Here is a 26,280-nt window from a genome sequence, read left to right as displayed (position 1 = left end):
CAATATTGCATAGTTAGATGCACACTGTACAAAATAGTACAGTAGAAATAATGTACACAAGAAGAAAATTAGTGTAGTTCAGATGACCACTGTACCAGCTAAAGCAGCTTTCCCTTCCCTTACCAATAAGAATAGAAATTTCTTTTTAGTTGTTGCGACACCACTCCTTATGCTCCTTGTCATTCATATATTGATGCCATCATGAGCTGACCTCTCTGCACAATGCACCTTAAAAGGTGTCAGGGATTACAAAATATTACTGTCAAGGTCTGATCTTTCCTTGACCTCCTTTTATCCTCTTATCTTCTTAAAATTCTTCTGACAGATCCTGCTGATGTAGCAATGAAACGTCATCTTTGCCTTTTCCTCTAACTGTAATGCTATGTGCCCATTTCCCCCTTAGCCACATCCCTTTTTTATAGCAGTTTCTTAAGGTTTACAGTTTTTATCTAGTAGCTCTTACTGAAGAAAACATAAAATTTGTCATTTTAGTTGTCTCCACAAAAGAAGGCGTCTTTGATTGTTAACAGTTTCTGGTCTTTTTGCTGACATGGATAATATACTGCATTGTTTTCTTCTTCATGTCAGTGGAAAGCAAATGTCTTCTTGGTTGTTAGAGAACTATTCACGTGGCTTAAATTCATTTGCTTCTGCTGCTCATGTAAATGGAGTGCACACTACACCATTTATTTCTTCACCCAGTGTAGTACTGAGTTGATGTTGTATAGGGATTTTAAGAGTTGTCATTTCTAATGTCACACACGCTGAGGTCTTTCCATTTCTGAGCAAGATTGCTTTTAATTTTCTGCTTGATCCATGCAAAAAGTAATTCAAGAATTAACCATTAAGCGGCTATTGTCAGTGGCGTAACTAGAGTTTGTGCCGCACGGGGCGGGGCGGTGCTTCAATATGTTAACCTATTTAAATAGAAAATGACATATAGAGAAAAATTAACATACATCTTGCATAGATTTGTTTATATATAGAGAAACAGCAATAATTTTTCACATACTGTATAATTATTTATAAGTATCAACTAGACAAGAATATTGTATAGACGCACTGATAAGCCATCTCTAACCCGCTGAATCCGAATACAGGGTCACGGGGGTCTGCCGGAGCCAATCCCAGCCAACACAGGGCAGGAACCAATGCCAGGCAGGGTGCCAACCCACCGCAGGACACACACAAACACACACTAGGGCCAATTTAGAATCGCCAATCCACCTAACCTGCGTGTCTTTGGATTGTGGGAGGAAACCGGAGCGCCCGGACACGGGAAGAACATGCAAACTCCACGCAGGGAGGACACGGGAAGCGAACCCGGGTCTCCTAACTGCAAGGCAGCAGCGCTACCGCCCGTTCTAATTACCGTATTAGTTTAATAAAGTAACGCTGCAAAAACCCAAACCGGTGTAGTGTACAAGTGATAGGTTGGGACGTTTTCTGCGCAGAGCAAGAAGCATTCGGATTGATAACGAAACAAAATGATAAATTGTAAATTAGTTGTTTATCTTCCTAGAAATTATTGTAATGTTTATTTTTCTTATTGCCTCATAAAATTCAACTGCTGTGTCTCATGGCGTCACAGAAGAGAGAGGTTAGAAGCAGGCGCTGATACAGCGCATTGCCGCACCCAGCACATGACAAACCACCTCACGATCCCATATTAGGACCCGAGTTTAGCCATGCGATGGGTGACACCTCAGCACCACACTAGTTCAAATGGAATGGAACCAGTGTACGGTTTTTTTATGGTGGCTAGAGTGCCAATTCTGCCATCAACACCCAGGTTTTTCCCTGTCACAGAAGGAGAGTCTGAAAATTATTTTTGAAGCATTTGTGGATAAAAATCAGAGAATTGTACTTTTTTCATTCATGAGCGATGTTTTTCTGAACCCTGCTGCTTACACACGAACTGTACTGAGCCTTTTGGCCAATAATGTCACCCCCAAGAATGTGCCGCCCGGACCGGACCGGCCCCTCCTAGCTACGCCATTGGCTATTGTACCACTCCATCTTACTACAAAACCAAATTAAAGATGAATCCATTACGTGTCTATTGTACCACTCCACATTACTACAAAACCAATTCATACCAATTGTGGCTTACTTGACTAATATTATTTGCATTGCATATGCTGGAATGAAGTGAAATATCATCATAATTCTGTGAATTCAGGTAACAAAGTTTTGCTAGAGTTGTCTTATTAGGAGCTACAGTTTGCAAGGATATTCAGGTGGAAGCTCTCACTTGGAAGCTCATTTTTCCTAAAGGATGTCAATGCAGCTTAACCCAAGAGTAGATAATGAAAAATGAAAGAAAGAAAAAGAAAAAATATCCAGGATATCAATTGTTTATTGAAAGAAATATTCAAAAGAGCTGCAGTGGGCTGGCGTCCTGTTAGAGGTTAGTTTCCTGCCTTGCACCCTGTGCTGGCTGGGATTGGCTTCAGCAGACCCCCGTGACCCTGTAGTTAGGATATAGCGGGTTGGATAATGGATGGATGGATATTTAAAAGAGTAATAAGATAACAAGCAAAGGTCCAAAATCACAAGAATAAAACCATAAGAAACTGTCCCTATTTAAATACATTAGGCAGATGTGTTGTTCACCCATTAACTTAGACATCATGCTTACATTTAATAATAATAACGTCATGACATCACATGTCACAATATCAATTGTCACATAGTAGTTACTATACACAACATGTTTGCAGGACAAAACTTACTACAAAATTTGCAATGCTCAATCATAAAATCCATCCATCCATCCATCCATTTTCCAACCCGCTGAATCCGAATACAGGGTCACGGGGGTCTGCTGGAGCCAATACCAGCCAACACAGGGCACAAGGCAGGAACCAATCCTGGGCAGGGTGCCAACCCACCGCAGTCAATCATAAAATGTTGTAGTTAAATGATAGAGTGATGACATCACTCTCCAAATGATAAAATAAATCAACCAGAAGAAAAAAAAAAAGAATAATATACAAAATAAATCAAAATCAACAAAATACGCAAACATATTCATATTCTTAGAGAAGTCATGATATCTAATACCATGTTTGTAGGTTTTGCTTTTAGGGATGCCACTTTATACAAACATCTTTTTGGTTGGGTTTTGGTTTTTGAAGAAGGGATAGTCTAGTCTAGTAATAAAAAAAGTTTGGACAATGTCTACAGTGAGGCTTCTGAGTGGTAGCTCTGAGGCTAGGGATCTGCGCTGGCAATCAGAAGGATGGCAGTTCGAATCCCGTAAATGCCAAAAAGGGACTCTGCTCTGTTGGGCCCTTGAGCAAGACCCTTAACCTGCAATTGCTGAGTGCTTTGAGTACCGAGAAAAGCACTGCATAAATGCAAAGAATTATTATTTTTATTCTGCCAGCAAGGAATGAATTTTGAATGCCACTCATGTTTCACGCATGGCACATGTTTTTTTGCCTCCAGTGTTTTGCAACATTTTGCTGTAGCTCTTCTTTTAATTTCTTTCCTTGCTTGTTACAACTATTGCATATGTCTGCCTATCTAGAGACGCCTGTGCCCAATTCCTCATCCAGTTTTCAAATGATTCTACATTTGTCCTTCTCTGGCCATTAATTTATCATATGTTATGACAGGAGCATAGTATGAAATGCTTGCTCAGTGTATATAAAGGAGCTATTTAAGGCAAAGAAGAAGTCTCATAGCATTCAGTGTTACTCCCAGCATGTCCATGTCTACTCCAGCTACTTTGCACCTTGTTGATTTGTGTTTCATTTTTTTCAGGGACTGAACAATATCTACAGTTCTGCTTGTACTCACATACTGCACGTTGTTTTACTAGCGAACTGGGAACAAAGGGGGATGTACTGGTGTGACTGGGATCATGACATATTGCTGAGCAAACGGAATTCACGGGTTCACTGACTTCCATGTTGACTTGCTGCCATATTTCACACAATGACTGTTAATGAATGCTCTTTTACACGATAGGCGCATTTTATACACCTTGTCATTTGGTTTCAACATCGCTTTTAATGCTGCTAACTTTAAAATATCACTCGTAATTAAACAATTTTTTTAACACAAAAAAAAATATTACCATTAGTGAGGCAGAAAATAATGCATCTGTGAACACCTCAGTTGTTTTTTCTTTCCTGGATTAATCTTTTCACTGTGAAAAAGAATGAAAGGTCTGATCTTGTCTTTTTACAAGCTGGGGAATCAAGTTAAAAGCCTTTGCTCTCCTTATCTCAGGAATAAGCCTCTGCTGGTATGACAGTTTGCTAGTAATGCGCAGCTTTTAAAGCACTCATCAGTTTTTCTTTAACACTCATTACTTCACTTGCAGAGAATGACAAATGCCGTGCTCACATTTAAGCACTGCCGCACTTCAATTAAAGCACATGGTGTTAAAATGAAACCCTAGTCAGCTTCCACTTTCTTCTTTATATCCATTTTTCAGCATGCCATTACTTCTGCTGCTTGGAAATGTCCTTAATGCCCCTATCATTAAATAAACTGTGCTTTTTGCCATCTTTCTTCGCTCCAGAACATCACTTTGTCTAAAGAAATTCAGTGAAGAGTCCTGTCACTACCTCTCCCGTGTACTTGACAGAAATGTCTATACAACCTTTAGGTGCGTTTCATTTAATAAATGTTATCAGTTGCAGTGTTTTGCATAATGTGAGGTTTTTTTTTTTAAGCCATTAAAACTTACATGTGTATTAAAAACATTCCAGCATATATACATATACATACATATATATATATATAAATTAAGGATTCTGCAGGGCAGCATGTTAAGCATGTTATGGTTCACTGTTGTTGACCTCCACCCACCATCCCATATATCCTTACTAGGAATGAAATGATATACTTAATCCATGAAATACATTCTGCATCATGATACAGACTTTACAATACAGTACAGTGCATCCTCCTAACAACAGACAATTATGTATTATAAATAAATAAATAATACATATTATTTTATGAAAAAAATAAAAGGATTAGCTTTTTCAATAAAACACACAACAGAGGGATTAAAAACAGTAAGCATGTACAATATATACTGTAAATTCTTCGCTGCTTCTGTTTCACCTGCCAAAAACATTTTTATTTTGTCTTGCATTTGTGAAATGTAATGCGAAACAAAACTATTTTGCTCATCCTGCACTATTCTCTCCATTGCCAACTATGCCCTGCTACTTAAAAGGCACCTGCCCTTCTAACTAAACTTGTGTGTTTCAAACTACGAGACATTAAACAGACATTGTACATGTGACTGACACATTAATAGAATTCACAGAATTAGCAACTTTTTACAAAATAGCATCATCAATATATATATACACAATATGATTTTTGAAAACCAGGGAAACAAACATCAACATCATGTACTGACCTGTAGCTTAGAAATTCAAATCAGCTATTTTGTTTCTCAAGGCCTTGTGGTGAGGAAAAGTTGTACAAACTTTATTATACAAAATCTGAAACTTTTTGATGAACCGGTTGTAATTCTTTAGGTTATAATTAACTCTCATTTTCAGTCAATATCCAACCTGCTATATTCTAACACAGGGTCACAGGGGTCTGCTGGAGCCAATCCCAGCCAGCACAGGGCGCAAGGCAGGAACAAATCCCAGGGCCGGGTGCCAGTCCACCGCAGGGCAGACACACACCCACACACCAAGCACACATTAGGGACAATTTAGAATCGCCAATGCACCTAACCTGCATGTCTTTGGACTGTGGGAGGAAACACACGCAGACACGGGGAGAACATGCAAACTCCACGCAGGGAGGACCCTGGAAGTGAACGCAGGCCTCCTTACTGCGAGGCAGCAGCGCTACCATGCCACCCAATTCTCATTTTTTGTATTATTATTTTGAATTACTAATTTATTTGGCAATTTTAAAAAATACTGTTGCCTGAAAATGCCTCCCTTACCTGTGTGTGTAATTCTTAAGGTTCATAATTAACTCTCATTTTATTTTATGCATTCTAATTTTGTAATGTTAAAAAAAAAAAAAAACTGTTGCTTTAAAATGCCACCTTTACTAAAGTCCTGCCAGAGGTGATTGTCTTGTTGCCCTGGGTTTACATATAGGATAATACTATCTTTTTGGGCCTTTTTTGGTTGTTGTTTGCGAGCATATGAATAGATATAATTTAAAAAAGGCATTTGCAGCTAAACTGAATGATTAAAACCGATATAAGGATTTTATTTCAAAAAATGTCTCTAATTTTTGCATATTGTCTGTTTAAATCTTAACATGTAACGTCCACCCATCCATCTCATTATTTAACACATGAAATAATTAAATGTGCCTGCTCTTTCTTATATGGTATGTTGTTCCTACTCAGTGTGTAGTTTTGTTGTCACGGGTCCCGCAGTGTTTAGCTCGTTTTCTCGCGTCCAGTCCATGTGGAGCCCTAGACAAAGTCCACTGCTGCATCCTGCCTGCCGTAGCTTGACTTTTAGTCATTTCAGCATTTTGCTGCAATTTTATAATTATTGTCCATCATCTTGCAGCAAGTTGTTTAAATGTGCCCCTCCAAATTGAGAACCACTCATTTAGATAATACTGTTAGTGGGTAGCACTGCTACCTTGCAGTTAGGAGACCTGGGTTCGCTTCCCAGGTCCTCCCTGCGTGGAGTTTGGATGTTCTCCCCGTGTCTGCGTGGGTTTCCTCCCACAGTCCAAAGACATGCAGGTTAGGTGCATTGGCGATTCTAAATTGTTCCTAGTGTGTTGGTGTGTGCCCTGCGGTGGGCTGGCGCCCTGCCCGGGTTTTGTTTCCTGCCTTGCACCCTGTGTTGGCTGGGATTGGCTCCAGCGGACCCCCGTGACCCTGTAGTTAGGATATAGCGGGTTGGATAATGAATGGATGGATGTTATGCATATGAAGAAAACAAAATACAGGTAGATAAGTATAGGAAGGTAGTTAATAGCCTGCAGGCTAACTGTGCACATCCATTATCTAGCATAGCAAGCTTATTTGGCTTACATTCATGTTAATAATGACAGTGATGCCGTCATGCTGTGGTAATAAAACAAACACAATATACACAAGGACAGAATGCTCACACCTCTGTGTTTAGTCTGACCTCCTCTTCTTCCTTTTTCCTTTTGCAGTATTTGCAGCCTGGTGGATTTTGCCTTTTCATTTGAAAAAACTCCTCAATGAGTCCTCATCCGTTTGTCACCACTTCACTTGCAATGTATATTTTTTGGTGAGGGTGGGTCACACCAAACTAATCTTAACAGGGACTTTGGCACCTTAACCATCAAACCTCATCGTGTAGCTATTCTAGGCATTTTTAAGGACGCAAAGAGCCTATAGAGCTCAGCACACACAAACCGAAATATGGTTGGCTAAATCAGTGTACCCCAGAAGATGGAGCGCTAGATGGCTGCCTGTGTCACTTAATGGGTTGACTGACAATGTTTTCTATTAGGTACTCCAATTGTCCTCCCACATTCCAAAGGCATTCATGTTAGATTAAATGGCTGTTTTAAATAGGCCCTGTGTGTGCATGAGTGGGCCCTGCAAAGGACTGATGTACCATTCAGGGATGGTTTCTGCCTTGCAACTTTTGCAGCTGGCATTCATAGATTCTGCCCCACTAAGATATATATCTTTATCAAGTGGGTTATTCTCACCACATCCCTTTGCCTTCTAAAAATATCTTCTTGTTGTTGTGTATCGTATATACTCGTCGGGTTTTGAAACCCAAAAAATCGATCATAAAATCAGTCCCCGACTTATACACCCGTTTAAAAATGCAACATTTAATTTTTTTTTTTTTACATCTTCTTGCCTCCTCCAATCTCACATCAGTTTCTCAGATGCATCAAACTCTGTTGCAGCAGCGCAGTTACCAATTTCTTTCGCCACTTCAACGTCATTTAATTTAAAGCCAACTTCATATTTTCTTCGGATGGAACGCTCCATCGTAGATAAGGGATGCTCTTATGATAAAGATGTATGAGGGTGTGAGATACAAAAAACACAAATCAGTGCAAATGTTTCTTAGGAATAGTTCGGGTAATCCCGTGTGGTCCCCTAGGCACAATAGAGAGAAAGAGAGAGGTTAGGAGCACACGCTGATAAAGCGCACTGCCGCACCCACATAGAAAAAAAAGGCAATGTGCTCCGTGGTTACTGTCTCAGGTGGGCGTTAACATATCATAATCTCTTGGACCAATAGCGTGTGTTTTCCGCATTCGACCTATACGACCGACATTATAAAATACCAGAAATTATACAGTAAAATCAAATCCTGACTTTTCTTCGGGAGAACTTATCTGCGAGTATATACGGTACTTCTTGGGGGCTGCATAATTCCAAAATGTTGAGTTCTCAGTTTGGAGACTTCATAATTTCCCATGCTTCTCCTCAGTTCCCTAATTTCTTCTCAGAGTCCAAACTCAAGCTATTAACTTGCTTGGTGACTCTACTCGACTTGGTTCAAGTTAGTCATGTTGTGTGTCTGAGAGTTCTGTGCAATGAGCTGGTGCCCATCACAGGTGGTAACAGACTAAGGAGGTTAAAAACATGGATGGATGGATGGATGGAAGGATTTCTACTCATTACCTGTAATCTTGTGAAAAGCTTTGAATGTTCCTTTATGTTAGTCCTCACTATCAATCAATCAATCAATCAATCAACATTTATTTATATAGCACATATTCATACAAAAAATGTAGCTCAAAGTGCTTTACAAAATGAATAGAAAAATAGAAGACACAATAAAAGATAAACATAAGTCAACATTAATTAACATAGAATAAGAGTAAGGTCCGATGGCCAGGGTGGACAGAAAAAACAAAAAAAAACTCCAAAGGCTGGAGAAAAAAATAAAATCTGTAGGGGTTCCAGACCACGAGACCAGTCCCCTCTGGGCAATCTACCTAACATAAGTCAAACAGTCCTCTTTGTATTTAGGGTTTTCATGGAAGGACCTGATGATGATGGTCACGTAGACTTCTGGCTTTCAGTCCATCAATGATGCTTTGAGTAGGTGGTGGTGGCGCAGGCCACCACCACAAAGAAACCGGAAAAAGAAATAGAAGAGAGAGTTGGGGTTAGTACGGATTTTAGAGCCACTATAAATAGTTATTGTGATGAATTGAACATACAGAGTATCAGGATTAAGTTAAAGTGAAGTTAGGAGAAAGCCATGTTAAAGTAATGTGTTTTCAGCAGTGTTTTAAAGTGCTCTACTGTATTTGCCTGGCGAATTCCTATTGGCAGGCTATTCCAGATTTTAGGTGCATAACAGCAGAAGGCCGCCTCACCACTTCTTTTAAGTTTATCTTTTGGAATTCTAAGGAGACACTCATTTGAAGATCTAAGGTTACGATAAAAGTTACTATAAAAGTGGCTATATAAAATAAATAGTCATTGATATCCTATTGTAAAAAATAAATTTTGACCCATCAACATTTACTTTGACCTAAGTTGTCGCCTTCCAGAATCATTTAAAAAATATATCATTTTTTCTTTATCCGTGCACATGTATAATTCAAAAGCATAGACCTGATAATTTACAGCCATGAAATTACTTAAATGTTAATTTCCATGGTGTGGTCCTGTCAATCCATTATAATAATTTACTTCTTTACACATATATCCACACTCATTTCCTCCTGCAATTAAAGTGTTTGCATTCAAATGAAAATGGAGTTCACAGCACACTTAACAGAGAAAAAAAAGTCATTATAATTTTATGGCTAGGAGAACTTCTTAGTGCTGTTACTTGCATTTTGTAGTAAAGGCCGTTCTGCACGACACTGCCAAATGGGCACAGCCATTAATGACAAGACTTTAACAAAAGAAAATTTTTACTAATTTGTGCAAAATATAAATATATTGATCTTGGTTACATAGTGACATCACCTAACGGCATTTAGAACAAAATATCCAAGGCTTCCTCTAATGACAGAGTGGAAGTAGCAAAATACCAATTTTAAAAATACAAAGACGTCTAGACAGATCAAATCATTGTTTTCATATACCCTACAGAAGAGTGTTAGGGCACAATTCTTTCTATGAAAATATTCTTTTGTGCTCACTTTTGTTTTTTTCAAAGATGTTTAGCTACCAGGCAAGATTGTGTATTACAACAAAACATTTCAAATTCACAGTATCACCTCAAAATTAGTGAATTTCCCCTTGGGATTTATAAAGTATCTATCTATCTATTATATAGTGCCCTGCATATCTATCTATCTATTATCTATTATATAGTGCCTTTCATAACTATCTATCTATCTATTATATAGTGCTTTTAATATCTATCTATCTATCTATCTATCTAAATACACTCACCTAAAGGATTATTAGGAACACCTGTTCAATTTCTCATTAATTCAATTATCTAATCAACAATCACATGGCAGTTGCTTCAATGCATTTAGGAGTGTGGTCCTGGTCAAGACAATCTCCTGAACTCCAAAATGAATGTCAGAATGGGAAAGAAAGGTGATTTAAGCAATTTTGAGCGTGGCATGGTTGTTGGTGCCAGACGGGCCGGTCGGAGTATTTCACAATCTGCTCAGTTACTGGGATTTTCACGCACAACCATTTTTACATCCAGTATGCGGCAGTCCTGTGGGCGAAAATGCCTTGTTGATGGAGAATGGGCCGACTGATTCAAGCTGATAGAAGAGCAACTTTGACTGAAATAACCACTCGTTACAACCGAGGTATGCAGCAAAGCATTTGTGAAGCCACAACATGCACAACCTTGAGGCGGATGGGCTACAACAGCAGAAGACCCCACAGGGTACCACTCATCTCCACTACAAATAAGAAAAAGAGGCTACAATTTGCACGAGCTCACCAAAATTGGACAGTTGAAGACTGGAAAAATGTTGCCTGGTCTGATGAGTCTCGATTTCTGTTGAGACATTCAAATGGTAGAGTCAGAATTTGGCGTAAACAGAATGAGAACATGGATCCATCATGCCTTGTTACCACTGTGCAGGCTGGTGGTGGTGGTGTAATGGTGTGGGGGATGTTTTCTTGGCACACTTTAGGCCCCTTAGTGCCAATTGGGCATCGTTTAAATGCCACGGGCTACCTGAGCATTGTTTCTGACCATGTCCATCCCTTCATGACCACCATGTACCCATCCTCTGATGGCTACTTCCAGCAGGATAATGCACCATGTCACAAAGTTCGAATCATTTCAAATTGGTTTCTTGAACATGACCATGAGTTCACTGTACTAAAATGGCCCCCACAGTCGCCAGATCTCAACCCAATAGAGCATCTTTGGGATGTGGTGGAACGGGAGCTTCGTGCCCTGGATGTGCATCCCACAAATCTCCATCAACTGCAAGATGCTATCCTATCAATATGGGCCAACATTTCTAAAGAATGCTTTCAGCACCTTGTTGAATCAATGCCACGTAGAATTAAGGCAGTTCTGAAGGCGAAAGGGAGTCAAACACCGTATTAGTATGGTGTTCCTAATAATCCTTTAGGTGAGTGTATATTGCAAATCAGATGGTAGTATTAAGAAAAGATACTTGGAAAAGCCAAAAATTCAGTATAAATTTTAGCTTGTTTCAATCATCCATCCATCCATTATCCAACCCGTTATTTCCTAACTACAGGGTCACGGGGGTCTGCTGGAGCCAATCCCAGTCAACACAGGGTGCAAGGCCTCAATCAATCATTTAAACTTTATTTATGGTGTCTTTTACAGAGCACACTGCGTCAAGGTATTACGAATACACACAAGCATTCAACTCAAAGCACAGTAAGAAAGTGCAATCCAAGATTATTCAGATAAGTGATAGAAATGACGGCACAAAGAAGAACATTGAACGTATAGGTCCAGTAGGAAGAAAACCATCATTAAAACAATCATACTCTCTCTTGCTTCTTTAAATCTCTCTCTATATAACATCCAATGTCTGTCTGTCTGTATTTCTCTCCACTTTTCACGAGAGAACTACTTAACGGATTTAGATTGGGTTTTTTTCTATAATTTGCTAAAACGTTCCGGTTGATTTTGTGACTTCTCTCATCGCGCTAAGTATTGTAGTTTGGTTTTGGCACCGATTTATTTGCACGAATCTGAGAGAGAGGCTGTGGGCCAAGGGGAGGGGGAGGCGGGACCCTCCTTACTCAAATGCCAGCCTCCGTTCAAGTCGCTCTACCTCTCGCCACGTGTTGAAGCGTACCTTGCCTCCACTTAGCTAGTGATACGTGTTTGATCAGCAGACATTATCATCTAGAGACTGTTAAAGAGTAAAGTTTGACGTTTTTGAGAGAGAGATAACAGCTACACATGTTTTAGAGGGTACCTGATCATTGGCAGAGATATCACGGCCATGTGCTCTTCTCCCCACACGGCAGACACTCTCCCATCAGAGCAGAACAATCAGATACAGTGGCAACGTTTGACGTTGGAGCGTACCTACCTTGCGCTTAAGCCAGAGATGCCTTGCCAACGTTTTACATTTTTGGCGAAGAGATCACAGCTACATTCTCGCCCCTGATAGCAAAACCAAAAATATTGTATATCAAAGAGTCCCTCGGATAAAAGAATTATCAACATAAATTCTTCTCAATACATTTTTTTTTAAATTTCTTTATTGGTTTTTAAAGTTTGTCCTGTTTCACTACTACATGGGCGGAGCCGCGGGGAACAGCTAGTACATATTGTAATGAAATCAGAAAAACAAACAAAACAGTGCTAAACATTTATTTTTTCTATACATTAGAAAGAACTGTGAAAGAATTGTGCCAGTTTTTGTATCTCATCTCACCACTCATGTTTTGCTTGGCTATGGACTGGCTAGGCTTATGCACAGCATCCCTCGGAGAAGAAGACAAGCGATACAATGGACACTTACAGCATTGCTTGGAAGTATTGGGCAATGCAGACAACATTGGTCCGTTATTAAGCAGGCACCTATACACTTAGCAGTAGACTGAAAACCTGACCAAAACAGCAGACTGATGAAGAGGACTTTGAAATAAGAAGAAGCATGACACTAAAATCAAAGCAGACAAAGGTGTTCAAGTCTTTTAAAATCGAGGAAACTGAGATTATAAGGAAAGTATTGCTGTGTGCGCAGTCTCTATATTTATGTACCCGTGAGTCAGGAAAACTGAACCCAGTTCAGGTGTCTGGTTAGAGGCAAGGAGATATGAGAAATCTTTCATATTAACCTTTTTTATTTTTAACTTACCTTCAAAACTCATTTGGAACTAGCAATAAAGAATAGGTTTTCTTTTATAAATGCATGCAAACATACAACAGGTGTGTGGTTTTCCTAGAAATAAGGAAATTAACTTACATATCAGCTTAAATAATACTAAATTAATAGCACTACTAGATGGCCGCAAAAGATCAATGGTGTGCATTATTGAAATTGCTCGGAAGGAAAGGCAGTTTGTTTTTTTCTTAGAATGTCAACTTGTTGATTTGAAACTTAATATGGAAAGTAAATTATTAAACTTGCTAAATGTAACAAAAAAAATATCAAGCTGATATGAAGTACAGTAATGGCTCTGTACTCATGGGGGTTATGTGTCAATTACACTCATGAAAATTGAAATCCGAAAATATTATGGTTCTACTTTAAATTTGCAATTTTAAATGTAAAAGAGATTTAGATCAGTAATTAGGGCATACATTTATAAGTTTATAAGTTTACATACTTTATGCCTTTTGCAAAACAAAAAGAATGCATGCTCTTAACAAATACATAAATACAATTTAAATGAACAAAGAAAAACACTGCACCTCACAAGTGTAACTGCTTCCTGTAGGAGTTTCTGTTCCAGCAGATGAAGAAGGATCAGTTAATATTGACATTTCTGGTTACAGGGTTGGCATATTTTTATGCTGCAGAAGCATTGTGATAGGAAATTGACTTTTCTTTTTTAATTTACTGAGCATAGCTGTCTAAGGTGTTAAAATATCTTCAAGATTCCCTTTGAATTTTTGTTGCTCAGAATAGGTTTTCATCAAATTCTTAGCAAAAGTCGACAGGGTATTTGGCATCACGTAATGCCGTGGGTATATTCTCCTACTGGAGCTTCTTCAGGGGGCTGGGGGCGACCTGGTCGGTGGGCGCAGGGGTTTGGGCTGTAATGGCGGGCTGAGGAAGGGACGTCAACTCATCAACTGCCTTCCGGAAATACTCGAATCCATGAATACAGAGGCCTGACTATAGTAACATTTAAAAATATCATAAATGACATATATAGAAAGAACATTTACTCGCTGCTCTTAAACATAAACAGTAGTCTGTGCACCGCCTTCACAGCATCAACACACAAGAAGCTGCTAAATTGCTACAGGTCTTCATTAAAACATGGATACCATCCCTGACAATGGCGTTACTTAATAACTTGAAGGGAAATCACTTACTTTATGTTCACACACACTTTGAATGAAACATGAAACAAACGTTATATGCATCAGTTCCCTGCTTACTACATCCTAAGACAGCATCCTTATTGACGTATAGGTGGGAACAACATCACACAAGTAATTTCTGGAAGAAGCAGACACCGCAATGCTTTTCAGAATGAGGGACAGCTTTTTAACAGCAGTATTGGCTAAAATTGAAAAGAGAAGAAATGGAGGCGTTGCATTGCCTGTGTTGCTTCTCTAAACAAAGACATGGAAAGAGTCCAAAATGACTGCTCTTATGTGGTGATAGGTAATGGGCTTCCCAAATCACAATGCACTTATCAGTTCATCTAACTTAATGTTACCATTTGTTCATGAGAATCTTTAACTAAAAAAATGAAAGAAAAGAAAATAAAGCTCTTTTTACAGTACAATCGAGATCATATGACATTTGCTAATAGATACTGTATATTAACCACAGCACCATATGTTTCTTAAATTTATTCTACTCGTTTATGTGAAATTATTTTAAAGTGCTTGTAATTTCTTTCCATTGCACTTCCAATTGATGCAATCTGAGTTTCTTTCAAGAAGACAAACATTCCTTAATATGCTTACTGCCAGCTTATTGGCATTGGCATGCTAATAAACCTAATTTTCTCTCAAGAACACATCTTTTGAGTGTGCCTTGCAGGCAATCAGAAAGAAAATGGATCTGCTGATGAGAGCTGATGCTCCAAAAATAAATAAATAAATAAAAGTTTTGTTGACTCTTCTTCTCATAGCTTCCTCATCGACATAACATTTTATTCTAATGTTCTTTTTTTTTCCACACAATAGCGTAAATTTAAGAGACACTCTACATGAATATAACTGCCTTTCACCTGAAGTTGCATCACAAAGCTCTGTTCAATAAAGCAGAATAGTGTCCCTTAAATATCATTATAACTAACTTTGGCAGCCTCCGATTTGGCACTAGGATGGCACTACGAGTTCTCAGCAACAGGGAAAAAATTGGCATGTCAATGTGGGAAGAAAGATTAAACACAAGGGGAACATACTAGTTGTCCCAGAATTAATTTACTTATGGGCACTGGAGCTCTAATGTGTCACCATGAAAAGAGCCGGAGAGATTCCATCAGGATGGTGGATGAAAGGTAACCCACAAGGTGTCAGGTGCTGCAAAACATCTGCAGATCTTTAACACAATGATTATTTATATAAGTGACCAAACTTAGACTATTACACAAGGTGGAGACACGGTTAGAATCCAGGCAAGGATCTATAATAATGAATCTAAACTTAAGAACAAAGTAAACTCAAAGTGAACAGTCATTCCTAAGGCAATGTTCCTAAAATTATTAAATATTAAAATGCTAGCATAGTCCCTATATCTGATAAAACATATATGTGGTATTTGTGTTTTTACAAAAATGACTATTAGGCCATTTAATGATTCTTTTAATTAGGAAAAAATCTCTTTTGTATTGAAAAAATAATGATTTTATCTCTCTATATATAAAATCCAATGTCCGTCTGTCTGTCTGTCTGCATTTCATGAGAGAACTACTTAACGGATTTAGATCACGTTTTTTTCTATAATTTATTTGAACATTCCCGTTGATTTTGCGACTTCTCTCATCACACTAAGAATCATAGTTCACTTGCAGGAGCGATTTATTCGCGCTAATCCGAGACAGAGATTGCGACGTCAGTTGTGGGGAGCCGGGCAGGGCCCTCCTCGCTGTCCTGTTTCACTACTACGTGGTCGGAGCCACGAGGGGCAGCTAGTATATACATATGAATAAGTGTCTGTGTCCCTGTGTGTCAATCAGGTTTATAAAAAAAATGGCAAAACATGTAGAAGAAGGGTAAAAAAAAACAAAATACCAGATAAGGACCTAAAAATAAGAAAATTGGTCTTATAACCCTATTTCTGTTGTCCAGCGTTATATGCCGACGTTATACGCCAGCAACAGCACCATGGTAGTGACTTTCTTGGACCCAACGCAGGGCATGGGAATGAGGTTTCTAGCTGTAGTGCTAATGACCAATAACGTTGAGTGGTGGGAAATGGTCGAGTGAAAATAACGCTAAATTGATGTGCACGCCAGGAAACCAAAGCCCCAACAAGACCAGGCTAGAGTTTCTTAACCAGGCCATTGTGGAGCGACTAGGCCTGCATTTTCCCAGCAAAACACTTTGACTATAAGAGCGGTCAGTTCAAAGTGCAATGCCGAGAGTAAGCAGCAAAAACGGGCAACTCCATCCAAAGAGGAAAAAGCTGGTGCAAGGGAAAGGATTAGATGCAGATTATTAAACCACACCAAATAAAAAAACACAAAGCCAATGTTGATTACTTAGATTTCAACCTGTCTCAGATACGTAGCACAAAATATATAATAAGGCGTCAATGTCTGTGAGTGTCTGTCCGGTTGCTCACAGCAATCTGATTGGTCAGTTTGGCTTTGGTCTGATTGGTCAGTTTCACTGGGGTTGCTGAGACAAACATTAGTGAGACAGGAAGTGGTAGGCAAGGAAAGATGTAGGAGGATTGCTGAAAGTTACCTTCAAAGGTTTTAAGCATTCACAAAAATAATAATGATGTTTTCAAAGTGTGTAATGGGGGCCTGTCTACCATTGGTGGTAGTCAAAAAGGGGACAGAAGTTAAGCAATGCCCCTTGAAATGACAGAGACTGAGAAGCTGTCTTAACATAAATGCGACTAAAAAAGGAAGGCTAGCACAAGCTGAATTACATGAGGATACCAAAGAAAGGTGTAGGACAAATGCTGAGGGTACACACCGAGATTTGTTATTTGGCACTGGCAGTAACTCAAGGTTATGCTAGCCAGGAGCCTGTGCTTAATTAAGTGTGAAGCCATTATTATCGATCATTGATAACTACACAAAGAGCAGACAGCATCATTTTTCAGATATTACAGACTGAATATTAGAAACTGTCTAATTAACTTATGAGTGCTAATTTTTTTCACTGTGCATTACGTGAGCAAACACACTTCTAAACAAGAGCTACTGAACACATACTACAGGACCTCCACATGTGGTGAGTTACCATTTTCACCGCTCTCTGCTTTTCTCATCAATCTAATACTTCATTACAGAATCAGCGTTGCTGCTGTTCATTTAATTATTTTTACATCAATATTTTATTAAAATATTTTTTGTAACCTAGACCAAACTAAGAATTAATTTGAGTTTATATTGAAAATTCATATTGACTAGTACTTACCCCCAGAAATGCAAATGCAAATGCATGCCTTAAGATTTGGTTTCATCTAAAACACAGAAACATCCTAGATAACAAGGTGCAAAAATGGGCATTTTACATAAATATTTCTGTGCCTGTGGGAAAATCTTAGGACAAATTGCAAAACAAACACAGGGAAAGTTTGACTTAAAAAAACCCTCAACCCATTTCCAAACATCCATCCATCCATTATTCAACCCGCTATATCTTAACTATAGTGTCACAGAGGCCTGCTGGAGCCAATCCCAGCCAACACAGGGCACAAGGCAGAAATCAAACCCCGGGCAGGGTGCCAGCCCATCACAGGGCGTGCACACACACACACACACCCACCAAACAACAGGTGAGGCAGCAGCGCTACCCACTGCGCCACCGTGCCGCCCATTTCCAAACATAATGTTTACAATAACACTTCATTCAACTGTGGGTTGAAAGAGTCAAGTCAAGTCAAGTCAAGTCAACTTTATTTATAAAGCTCTTTACTTACAACAGCTGCTGACCAAAGAGTGAGAGTCTGGACTGGCCAGTAAACCAGTCTATGACTGAGTCCACTTAACGCACACACTAATGCACACTAATGCTCACACTCATGCTGAGCCAATTTTGAAACACCTCTTAACCTGTCAAATATATTTTGCTACAAGTCTAGATTTTGCACATGGAGAAAGTGCAAAGTCCACAAAGGGAGCTAATCTAGGATGGACTAGTTGGCAACGCTACCCATTGCATCACCACCCCCATATGCATGAGTACGTTCAGATTGCATGGGCACAGTTCGCATCATGGAGAAGGATCTCTCTGCAATATGAAAAAACAAGCACGTTGTTTTCATGAGACTCCCGCAGGATGAACTCTGAACTGCACAATCAAGGGGAAAAAAGTGTCGGCTTCGTTTAGAATTCTCGCGCAAAGCATTCTGGATTTTGAAGGCGTCCCACAAGCCTAGTTTCCTAGCAACCATATAAACTGTCCGTCGTACACGTCTGGGTTGAAGGTGGGTGATCTGATTGGGTTTTCAGTGACAATTAGTTTTAAACAACAGTAGTATAAGTTTTAAAATTGAGAATGTATTGAGTATTAAATAATAATGTAAAGGCACTTGCGAACTGCACAAGACTAGTCGTGACTGTAACATAGATTTTGTGGTACATTAAAACGGGAGCTCTGGAACAATTAATTTAAAGTTGCATGAGCTTACCGAGCCATCGTTTTTTCCCCCATCCCCAGACAAGCAGGCAAATTTATAACCATAAGTGATACAAGTGTGAATGCTCCCTGCAGTTGGCAGGGTTGGTTCATGTGACAAGAGGAGGAAAATGTCCTTCGATTTTTTAAAATTTTATATTTAGTTATTTTTACTTTGTTTCGCTTTGTGCTAGTGGCGGTGTATTCGATCACGTGCAACATACTCGTGTGTTAATCACGAAGAATCGGTTATTAAATATTACAGTTCGTCGCCTTTAAAAGCTGTGGAAAGAAAGAAAGAAAGAAAGAAAGGTGTATTTTTCTGTATGTACTATTATTTGTAAACGTCACCTTGTTCTTGAATTGTTTTAATAGTTTACAGTGTAATAAATGTGCTACGCATATTGACTGTAAATAACGCACATATTCTAAGTGCAACAGAAGGGCCATGAGGTTCAGCAACGAAGCAGGAACTTAAATTGAAATATATTAAAAAATAAATACATATAATAAAACTATTTTCGTAACAATTTGTAAATGCATGCATGCATTGCCTACTATCAAGCAGAAACCTTTAACATAGACTGGTGTAAAATAATTGTAGGTTTTTCTGGTGCAAAGTACTCAGACTTACATTTTCTCCACGATCGTGTGTTTTGTTATGGTGCCCTGAAAACGCCCCTGGTGGCCCGTGACGATCATTAATCTCTTTTTTCTTTATGTCGTTTAATTTAGGACAATATCAACAGTAAAGCAAAGAGCTTTGCCTGCTAACTCATCTTTTGAAAACTTGAACGTAGCGCTCAGTCTGCCGCAGCTCACCGCAAAATGCCGTTAGCGCGAGCCAGTGCTGTCCACACCAGGCTACTGTGACGCCAGTCTCTACTGACCAGCGGGCTCACATTGAGGGACAGCGCTGCTTAACCCTTTAGAGCCTTCTTACTCTTTGAAAAGATTGTACATGTATCAAAGATTGATGCAGAATTAAACATCCATGCACAGAAAATGCTGAAGAGTAAAATCTGTAAAACAAAAGGCACACAAATAATGTAAAAGGATCTTATCCTTACAAAAGAACTTTAAAATTACAATTTGACTTTAAGAAACATTTTTTTTTTCAGTTCTCCCCAACAGATTCACAGCCTACATTATTATTTTGTGATTAAATCCCCCTAGCCCCCCACCATCGCCATTATGGGCTGGCTTGAGTTCTCCTAAATGCCAAGGAATAATTCACGCTCGGTCTGGGGGCTCTATAGTTCAATATAGAATTCGTTATTGGGTTGGTATTACAAATGATTTTAACTGAGCACTGTTCCTTACATAATGACAACTGTAATACAGTAAAAATGAAGTGTTAATAATGTAATGTAACCTTGTCAAAGCAGCGTAGTCCATGAGGGTGGTTGAGGACAGAATCAGCCCTAGATGACTTGCCAGTCTATGGAAGGGCCCACTCACGCACATAGCCACACACTTCTTAAGGGGATGTAGAAAAAAAACGAGTACCCAATGCATTTTCATTTAAGTTTTCACTGTACATATATTTTTGCCAGATCCAAGTGAGGGCAACATTATTTTTTGGTTAGCTGATAATAAAATCTGGGTCTTGTACTTTATGTATGATCATTATGTAGTTTAGCTTAAATAAAGACATAAGAACAATTTAACAAGAACAGGTCACTAAACCCAACATTTCTCACACCTCCTGTATGATTGATATTTGTGGAGTAACACCAGGTACCTTAGGTTAAATCAAGGTTTAAACTGTGTGTTTAAAGGAAATAGTAATTGACAAAAACAACATTGTAATTATCAGCATAAGCAATTTCTTTGTAGGTATATGTTACTGAGAAACTTGATTTCGAAGGATCTCCATGAAGATTTGGTCTTTGAATCAATAACCTGAATTTAGGAACAACTGGGCTGAACTGGTTCAGGTATGAGGTCTCTTCTTGTAATATCAAATAACAATTGAACTAAACTGAAATGTTCCATTTCTAGGCATTGCTGAATGTAAGAAAGTTATTGTGAAATGTTGAATCTTGAATGGTCTGCTCTCTAAGGATAAGATAAGAGAAATATTAAGGGCATACAATTTACATAACAAAATTAACATGACAATCTTAATTCAAGGTCATGGAGGGCCAGAGCCTATCCTGGCAGCACTGGGATTTTTTGAATTTTACTGGCTTTTATTATAAATTATAACTAGGGGGCTTCGCCCCTTGCTCGCTTCGCTCGACAACCCCCTGGTTTGCGCTACACGCCAGTCACTTCGCATCTCTGCCACTCGCATATGTGAATTTCACTTTCACCAAATAACACATTTTTTAATTCATCCTTGGGAAGAAACACTACTTTTCCCTATTGGCAACACAAATTAGACAATCTACAAGTCTCAGAATTAAAGTTTAAATCCGAACAATATATTCAATCTCTTTTTGCTGTTTCGTTATTTCAGCAAGTAATAATTCGTGTTTGTTTGCGCTAATGTGATCTTTACTATCATTTTTTTGAGACTTTCAAATTTTAGTAGTTTCATTATGTCTAACCTGCTCTGTATGTGCTTCGCGCCAACGTTTTTGAACCTCTTTATGACGTTCTACTTTGTCATCTACTCTTTGTCTTTTATTTCCAGCCCCGGCGTGGTTAAATCTCTTAGCACAAAGTCTTGCCTTGCGCGATTTGAAAGTATCTCTCTGAAAAATTCACGTCTTGTCCCAGGCTAAAAAGTTTCATCTCTTCCCTGGATTTTTTTATATAATAGAGAGATTTATATTGTGTAACGCCTCCAATGTCAGACCTGCAACCTGGAATTAGAATAAGGCCCTTGTCCCTCTAGCATGATGTAAAAGGGCATATGTCTAAAAAAGTCTATTCCAATAAAACATTCAAAGTGTGTCAACCCACCAATCTGTGTGAATTCTGACAATGTCTATTAAACTGGCAGAGAAGACAGAGAAACAGAAAGAGGGGGTATTTTCTGGGATGTCCATGGTTGGCTCCTGACTTGAGGCTGTTGCAGTCAAGGTAGGCTCTATCTCCTTACAATTATCCAAGCAAGTTAATTAAATAATGAATACATGTTGTCCTAAAAAAGTAAATAGGTTAATAAAAGAAACATCAAGAGATGGATACAAAACAGAAACCAAAGAGTCAGGTAGAAGTTTGTAAGAGGAAGAAAGAAAATCTGGCAATACAGTAATCCCTCCTTGATCATGGGGGTTGCGTTCCAGAACCCCCCACGATAGATGAAAATCCGCAAAGTAGAAACCATATGTTTGTATGGTTATTTTTATATATTTTAAGTCCTTATAAACTCTCCCACGCTGTTAACATTATTAGAGCCCTCTAGACATGAAATAACACCCTTTAGTCAAAAGTTTAAGCTGTGCTCCATGACAAGACAGAGATGACAGTTCTTTCTCACAATTAAAAGAATGCAAATATATCTTCTCTTCAAAGGAATGCGTGTCAGGAGCAGAGAATGTCAGAGAGAGAGAGCGAGAGAAAAGCAAACAATCAAAAAATCAATACGTGCTTTTGGGCTTTTAAGTATGCCGAAGCACCGCGATAAAGCAGCATTTTTTAGAGGAGCGTGCGTATCCTCTAGGCAAACAGCCTCTGTGCAAACAGAATGTCAGAGAGAGTGAGAGAGACAGAGAAAAGCAAACAATCAAGCACTGCGCGGCAAGCATATCTTATATCATTGAGGAGTTTTATTTAATACGTAATACATGCTCAGATTGGGTAGCTTCTAAGCCATCCGCCAATAGCGTCCCTTGTATGAAATCAACTGGGCAAACAAACTGATGAAGCATGTACCATAAATTAAAAGACCCATTGGCCGCAGAAATCCGCGAACCAGCGAAAAATTCGTGATATATATTTAGATATGCTTACATTTAAAATCCGCGATGGAGTGAAGCTGCAAAAGTCGAAGCGCGATATAGCGAGGGATTACTGTACATTCAAATCACTAGACAAAACTCACAGATAGGAAACCTTTGCAAAAATCAAAAACACTAATGACTGTTAGATCTTTCACCAAATCCCTATACAAAGTACTAAAAAAAAAACAGAAGTTCAAGCCTTAAAAGTCAGAAAGTAGTGCAAGCATTTACTATTTGTTTTGATATTTATCATCAGTGTTGAACAAGGAGAGGTGACCTTTACACTATCATGTCAGTGGTGTCACAGGTCTTGTCTAGCAATGGATCTCCACATCAGTGTGTCTAAGCCTCTTGTGAAAAGAAAAATGGCAGATCTGGAACAATAAAAATAAAATGTTATATAATGTCAATACTTCCAAAACAAAATCGAAAGTTAAAAATAAATACATGTTTAGATTCAGCACATTTCCAAATCCTCAGAAAACAGAGAATTCATCTTTAATAAAAACCTTGAAAAAATAATGACAAATGGATCATATGTCTGTCGTTATTCTAAATTTAATGTCAGAATTTGCTTAACCTCAAAAGTGCAAAAATGTTCAGTTACTTTGGTGAACTTGGTGAAATGCACTGAAGCCAATGGAGTAGGAGAAACTGGGCTTTTAATGGTGTCTGAAGCCAGAGTTGTGGAGGAGTGAGGCAGCAGTAGCCTCTACAGTCTTGATATTAGTTCAATATAAAAGCTGAAGAACTAGAATGATATGATTATATACAATATACGTATGTGAACCCACTCACTGCTTTTTGGGTTAAATCTAGAGGTGATCTGGCTGCTATTGTCTTATAGAGCATTACCTCACAATAAAACCCACTGTAAGTAAGAGAAACTTTTGTTTAGAAAAGGTAACTGTAATTATCTTTACTTATTAAAACGAGCTTTGAAAATGTGTCCATTACCAACCAAAACAACAGTATATTGAAAAAAGTCATTTTGTCTTTCTTTGTGCTGTTGGTTTCTGATATTTATGAAATGCAGATTGTACACCACTTGTCACTCTGTATGTCGGAAATATATATAACACCACAAAGAACTTTATGTTCCCTTAACACTATTATTTTTTATGTAGAACAGGTCTTCCTATTGTCAAGTGAGAGAAATGAAGTTGGAAATGGTAGTGCAGCATGTCTCAGATTCAGATTCATTTCTAGTACAGTACCTTATTGAAGGTATGCTGTATGCTACATTGATATACTGATGAAAATAAGACTGTATTTATTACCATAAATTTAGAACACTGTCTTCTCAGCCACCCCAAATGGGATGTTGTGGTGGGAAATTATTAAATGAATAATGTATGTTGCTTAAAAATGGTCTGAATAAGCACATTAATAGAATGGTTGGAGGGAATTTCCACTTTGATATAAAATGTCCTTTCTTAGAAACTATTTTCAATTTTGCATAACGGACATGTAATCCGTCAGGCAATGTCGTCCTGTTTTTAGCTGGGATAAGACATGTTAGTGCTTTTGGAGAGTAAGATGGGGACATTCTGTGATTTTATGGAAAATGATATGAGAGCAAATAAAGATTGAAATGTACTTGAATGCCCCTTTTGTAGCACTAGGGTGTTGTATCTTGTTAGCCATTATGAATGTAGTGAGAAGTCAAGCAATCTTGATTACATCTTGCCTGAAGAAGGGGCCTGAGTTGCCTCGAAAGCTCGCATATTGTAATCTTTTTAGTTAGCCAATTAAAGGTGTCATTTTGCTTGAATGCCCCTTTTATAACTGTTAAGAGACTAAAAAGTAGATGAGGGTCTACTTTGACACCAGAAGCATTTAACAACAAAGTAAAAACTGACATCCAGTAGGGTCTAAATGGAGGAAAAGCAAATCTAATTGGAGGTTAAATTTATACTAGGAGAAAATAGCAGAAAGAGATGAAGAGAACAGATCAGATTTATAAAACTTGGGTACACATAAAAGCAGGCTTGAAATTTGCATGCACTGGGGTTTCCTGGCAAACATCAAGATTTATAAAAGAAAACTCGACAGGTGAACATACATATATTTATGGAAATTCCAACCTATCCATATACAAGATTTCAAAGAAACTGGGAAATGACAACACCCTTGATCAAGCAGGGAAATTCAGCCAAACCAGCCAGACAACGACTCATGGACATAATAATTCATATCACTGATCTGTTATTAGAATATATGTTTATATTAGAAACATATTACACCTCAAATGTGGTAATTATGACATACTGACCATGTTTTTATTCCTTTTCAAGAGGACCAATGCTGCGTATTTGCACTGAAGAACTTATTTAAATTTTCATCAGTTTATATAGACTTCCTGTTGTCACTTCTCTCAGAACTGGCTGACAGGTCAGGAATATCTTAGCAAAATCTTCACTCCATCATGTCAGCTGTGCTGGAAGCCATTAACCAACCACTCAGGCACTACATCCAGTTTTTGTATTGTGTGGATGTACATACACAACATATAACATAATTTTTGCCAACACAGAACAGCAATTTTCAGCAATATCTGGTTTTTCTAAGGTAATTGTAGCACTTTACTACACTCATATTGCAATAAGGGCATCTAGCGAGAATAAACTTGCCTTTGTTAATTGTCAGCAGTGACATTCCATTAATGCACAAGTGCGATAAGTGGTCCATGGATTTTTTTATATAATAGAGAGATTTATATTGTGTAACGCCTCCAGTGTCAGTCCTGCAACCTGGGATTAGAATAAGGCCCTTGTCCCTCTAGCATGATGTAAAAGGGCATATGTCTAAAAAAGTCTATTCCAATACAACAATAATCGTGCATGCATCCGGCCTGCATTACCCATTGTAACAGCAGTCATATCATTACATGTGCTGTGTAATAGTGGCTACTTGCTCCGATGCTGGTGCCTTATACCTTTTCCTGACCCCCAGAATTCAAAGGAGAAGGGCTATAATGTGATGCATGCAAGATCTTGCACTCTCAGTTGGGGAGAACAGACATATAGATACTGTTGAATGCAGGTAGTGGAGTCTCAAAGTGTCAGGAGAGGGGCTGTTCTACCACCCAATGAACTTCTACAGCAACGTGATTACATATATACGAGGTTCATTAGCATAGCATATAGTGTTTTGGGTTCATAACCCTAGCATATATGGTTGTTTCAGAATGGCAGCCAAGCCATTTGAATTGCATTTACATACACATATTGACAAGATTATTGTGATTTATAAAGGTAAATTGTGCAGAAATGTGCATATACCATGTTTTATAAAATCTGATTATTCAAATCACTAGACAAAACTCACAGATAGGAAACCTTTGCAAAAATCAAAAACACTAATGATTCTTAGATCTTTCACCAAATCCCTATACAAAGTACTTAAAAAAAAAAAAAAAAACAGAAGTTCTAACCTTAAAAGTCAGAAAGTAGTGCAAGCATTTACTATTTGTTTTGATATTTATCATCAGTGTTGCACAAGGAGAGGTGACCTTTACACTATCATGTCAGTGGTGTCACAGGTCTTGT

The 26,280-nt window shown here is 38.4% G+C and overlaps 1 protein-coding gene across 2 annotated transcripts in view; it reads left to right on the top strand.

Annotated features, from left to right (window-relative positions):
* Window positions 1-18,616: 18,616 nt before the first annotated feature.
* rnf32 (ring finger protein 32) overlaps window positions 18,617-26,280 on the top strand; it is a 56,197-nt gene continuing 48,533 nt past the window's right edge. Inside the window, exons 1-2 of one of the 2 annotated variants that reach the window (XM_039753621.1) lie at window positions 18,617-18,642; window positions 20,673-20,773. The gene's annotated coding sequence lies outside the window, so the exon portion shown is untranslated. Of the gene's footprint in view, window positions 18,643-20,334; window positions 20,774-26,280 lie in introns of those variants that run through there. The other variant, XM_039753620.1, reaches the window with a different exon arrangement.

The sequence above is a fragment of the Polypterus senegalus genome, chromosome 5, assembly GCF_016835505.1.
Source record: "Polypterus senegalus isolate Bchr_013 chromosome 5, ASM1683550v1, whole genome shotgun sequence".
NCBI classification, from domain to species: Eukaryota; Metazoa; Chordata; class Cladistia; order Polypteriformes; family Polypteridae; genus Polypterus; species Polypterus senegalus.
The sequence above is the reverse complement of the archived record's forward strand: the minus strand, read 5'-3'. Positions and strand labels throughout refer to the sequence as shown.